General features: G+C 32.6%; 1 long non-coding RNA gene across 1 annotated transcript; it reads left to right on the plus strand.

The window, feature by feature from the left end:
* The first annotated feature begins 502 nt into the window (after window positions 1-502).
* LOC149562637 (uncharacterized) lies at window positions 503-884 on the plus strand. Its single transcript, XR_016363509.1, has 3 exons — window positions 503-575; window positions 685-747; window positions 837-884. It is a non-coding gene; the product is annotated as an uncharacterized LOC149562637 (long non-coding RNA).
* The last annotated feature ends 3,952 nt before the right edge of the window (window positions 885-4,836 follow it).

Raw genomic sequence — 4,836 nt, forward strand, 5'->3', positions numbered from 1 at the left:
TCATGTTGGAGACACTATGGATGATGGGCTAGTCATTGATGAGTTCTTGAGTGATACATTTGGCATTCACACATAAGTAGAATAATTATAATAAACTAATTTGATGACATTTCATATGTATAGTAAATGAAAAATTAATTAGTATGTTTTGACATTGTTAAAAATTCAAGGTAAGAGTGTTGATAGCCCTAGTATAGATTCTCCAGCTCCATTTTATGTCTCATCAATGAGTTGAGAGGTATGCATTGATTTAATCATTTAAATTAATACATATATTTATTAAGTAATCATATGAAGGATTGATAGTTTTTTATCCATATACATTAGTTCTCTAGTGGACTATCAACATTTACAATGGATTTTGAGCCTAGGCATGATATGAGCTTCATAGAGGTACATTTGTTTCATGTTAATTTAATTCATTTGATTATATTTATTTTATGTTTCATGTTTCATGTTACATGTAATTTATATTGTATTATTTGCAGTTGTTAACATCTGGGACACCTCATCTTCCCCATTTTATCGATCATGGAGTTGCTATTGTGATGGCTAGTTTAGAGCCATTGATTGAGGTATGAAAGAGTTTTCATAGTTTTAGTTATTATTTATAATAGTTATATTGAAATTTAAAATGGTATTTATCAGTATGATCAAGTGATTATATTGATTGAATTGTTGTAGGGCCTTTTTACTCCCGATCATCTGCAAGCCTTTAAGGTGGATGTACAAAGTGACTATTTTATGGTATTAAGAAAATAATTAATTTTGCATGTACATATATTTAATTTCAATGTATAATAATTATTGATTTGTATCTTCTTCTTTTTTATTAGCTTCATTTAGAGAGGAGCCTAAACAAGAGGATCAGTGAGCTTGTGAGGAAGGCCACATCATCCCATCATCTCCCTCCAAGCAATGACTAAAGACTTCTATAGATTTTGTTCTTCTCCTCATGGGAAGAAGAAGATATAGGATAGAAACATATGTATAGGCATCAGTGGACATATATCTTGGATTTTATGTTAGTGGACATATTTGACATAGATTTGATGTATATATGATATTTTATATACATATATTTGATGCATGAAATTATTAGACTTATGACATTATTGGTTATCATAATATATGATATGCTTTTTCATGTATGACATTATTGGCTATCATAATATATTATATGTTTTTTCATGTATGAAATTATTGGTTATCATAATATATTATATGTTTATTCATGTATGACATTATTGGTTATCTTAATATAAACCTTATTTTTCTTGTTTAAATTTTAAGTGCATTTCATGTATTTCATTTTAATGTAATTTGCATCCAAAATGATGTAGAGTGCTCACACCAAAAGTTAGTGGATTCCCAACAAGAACACTTTTAAGGAAAACTACCTTTCCTACCTTCCTAAGTGTCTTCAAAGAATTTTTCCAATTTGGTTACAACACTAAACAAACTTCTACCCAACTTTATAAAACTACTTGGTCACTTTCCCTATTCAAGACTTGGTAAGCAATAATGAAAAAATGAGAAAATTTGACAAATGGATCCTAATAAACTTCTACTATAAACTAACACCTTAGAAACTTCAAGGAACACCTAATGATGAGGTTTCCACAATTGGTTTACTCTCCTAACATGTATACTGCAAAATTTTTCTGAATAGGCCTAATTTTCCTTGTAGTCCTTTTTGTGGTTTTCAGACAACAACTTTGTTTTTCTCCACTAATCCTAGCAAAAAAAATAGGTATTTTGATATTGATGCAAGAAGGATGTGGTGATACTATATTCTTATTATCATACTCTCATCACTAGGATTCTTTCAAGCCTACCAAACATATTACCATCAGTCACTCAGGACTCTTCAAAGGCTACGGACCAGGTGGTTGACCTAATCCCTATGCCACCCTCACCTATTCCAAATGTCTCTACCTAACCCTTTAAAAACTCAACCAACTACCTCTCACAATAATCAACACCTCCACTACCTTACACCCTCTAGGATCTTTCAGAACACCATACCCCAATAAGCTTCCAAAAGGCTTAACTCATTGCCATTTAAGTGGTTTCAACATGCATAAGGTGTTATACACCTTCATTGCTTCAAAAAATCAATTCTCACAAATAAACCTAAAGAGGCTCTTTCTTGTAGCCCTACCTTTGGGGTTCTAAGATAGGAAATCAAAATTTATTCAAACAACTACCAAAACCAATGAGGATTAAGATACCCAATAATAAGATTGACTAAATTCCAAAAATATAGACTCCCAACTATTTAATAAAGCATATAACTTACAGGCCCGAGTCTAGAAAAATAAACCTAAAACATACCTTCTAACTCCAAAATCATTAAAATTTCAAATAAAAATAAAAAAAGAATTTTTTTATAGTTTTACATTACCAAGATCTTACAAACTTTTGACTTTCAAAGTTTTAACTATCGAGGAGATACACAAACCTCCAAACCCTTGTTATAGTGAGGGTTTCATTGTTGAATAAGATAACTATCACACAAACTTTAGTCTCTCATCTATTCAATCCTTCCAAGATATTCTTCAACATCCCATGAGTGAAAACAATCTTCCAACATGCATGCATGGCATAGGTTAGTGTACCACAACTTTTTGACAATTTTACATTTTTTGGCACATATTTGGAATTTATGATTTCTCATTCTTTCTAGACACCCTATATAGGTCTAACATCTCAACATGAAATTTAAACACTTCATTACACTTGTATGGCATTTTCCACTTTTGACTTACATTGACCCACATTGCTTAACACATGAACTTGGTCAACGTGACCTTAATTGAACACTAAATACATGAATTGAAAAACTAATTCCCTAACCTATCATGACACAAAAACCTACTAATTATGACTCCAAAATCCAAGGAAATGGTCTGGGTGCTCCTACACCATACTCCCCTTTTTGAAAAAAAACTCAAGTCCCTTGAGTTTTCTACTGGGACTTTGTCTAGTGTTGATGTTGCCTTCTTGTTCACTTGCTTGCCACCTTGTCCAACCATCATCCTTCATCTCCTTCTTCTTGTTCCAAATGATTCTAATCTCTACTTTCTTGGAGGCATAATTGTGATCTTCAATTCTTCAACTTTGTCTTGTACTAAAGGATTGATCAGCATTGTGCCAATCTCTAGTGGCTTCCTTATCTGATGTACCTTGGCTCCATGTGAACCAATAAATTTCATCTTCACCCAAGGTTTGCCTTACCTTAGTGACACAAACACAATATATTGATTACTTATCATGTATTTTCCAAAAATGATGGCCTCGTCAACAACTTTAACCTTACCATTTTCACAATTTCAGTCCTCTGATTACCAAGAAAGCATGTGAAAGTATAAAATGCAAAATGTGAAAAAAATGTAAAATTGTAAAAAAAAAGTTGTTGTCATCATTTTTTTGCAAAAATGAAAAATCTTGTAAGATGGAAGGTCATCCATCTTGGATGAGCTCTTAGAGGAGGTTAAATGTCATGCTATGATATAAATAATGTAATGTCTTGTAGAAGATAAGGGGGAAGAGGTGTGAAGAAGAAAAGTGTAGAGTATGGTATGAATTTGTATAATAAATCATTCATTTTTGGTGATATTTTGTTGATGTACTACCATTTGATTATAGTTCTTGTTCTTTTCTAATATCTCATGGTTATGGTGACTCTTAAACTTCCTTATAAATGTTAGTGAAGTTAGGATCAATACTAAGTGTTTCATGTATGCATAACATCACTGGTTATGGGTATAGTTCTCTGTATTCACAGATTGAGTAGTAAATTGCATGCTTCTTTGAGTTAAATGATCATAGTACTTGCATGATATCTTTATATAAAGTGGAGGAAGATTTAAAGGTTCCCTTGGTTGTTTTACATCATCATCTTATAAGTTGACACCATACCTTTGTTTCTTATTATGGATATGGCCGACAATCAGTAAATACCTACTGATTGCATGGAAAATATAGAGGATTGACAATTGAAAATGTGATAGTGGCTTGGTTAGAGTTTTCGTGTGTGTTGGAAGGCTTGTATGCATTCATAGGATGCTACAAAACCTATTGGAAGAGGGGAATAGATGAGATAATGGAGTTTGAGAGATAGTTACCATAATCAACAATGGAACCCTCATGGAGACAAAGGTTTGAAGAATCTGCCTTCTACTCAATGACTAGGTGCCTAAAGTCAATATTTGGAAAGGTTTTGATAAGGTAATGGAGTATTGAAGTTTTTTTTTTTGAGTTATTTGAGATTTTTGAGAGTTTATAGTTTATAGTTTATTATTGATAGGTGAGTGGAAGATTTTGATTTCTTACCTAAATTCCAAGCTAGGGCCTACAAGGAAGCACCCTGATTAGGTTAATTTACTTGTAATGGTGTTTGAAGCCTACTAAGTTGTATAAAACCTTATTAATTTTTGAAAATAAATTTATTGGTAGTGAGCTAAGCCTTTGGAAGTAATTTGGAGTATGGTGTTGTGAAAGATCCTAGAGGGTGTAAGGTAGTGGAGGTGTTGTGTGTTGGGTGAGATAGTTGGTTGAGTTTGTGAAGGTATAGGTAGATATATTTAGAATAGGTGAGTGTGGCATGAAGAATAGGCCAACCACCTAGTCTCTATCCTTGGAAGAGTCCCGAGGGATTGAAAGTAATATGTTTGGAAGGCTTGGAAGAAGCCTAGTTATAGAGTTTGGTAAGAAGAACAAGATTAACACCTCCTACTTACATCACCAATTCCAAGCCCTATCCAAAAAATCAGCATTTTAAGGACTAAAAACACCACATTTTCACACTAGGGCATTTTCATTAACCCTTTA

The sequence above is a fragment of the Cupressus sempervirens genome, chromosome 4, assembly GCF_028749045.1.
Source record: "Cupressus sempervirens isolate cs-2001-9-10 chromosome 4, ASM2874904v1, whole genome shotgun sequence".
Taxonomy (NCBI): Eukaryota; Viridiplantae; Streptophyta; class Pinopsida; order Cupressales; family Cupressaceae; genus Cupressus; species Cupressus sempervirens.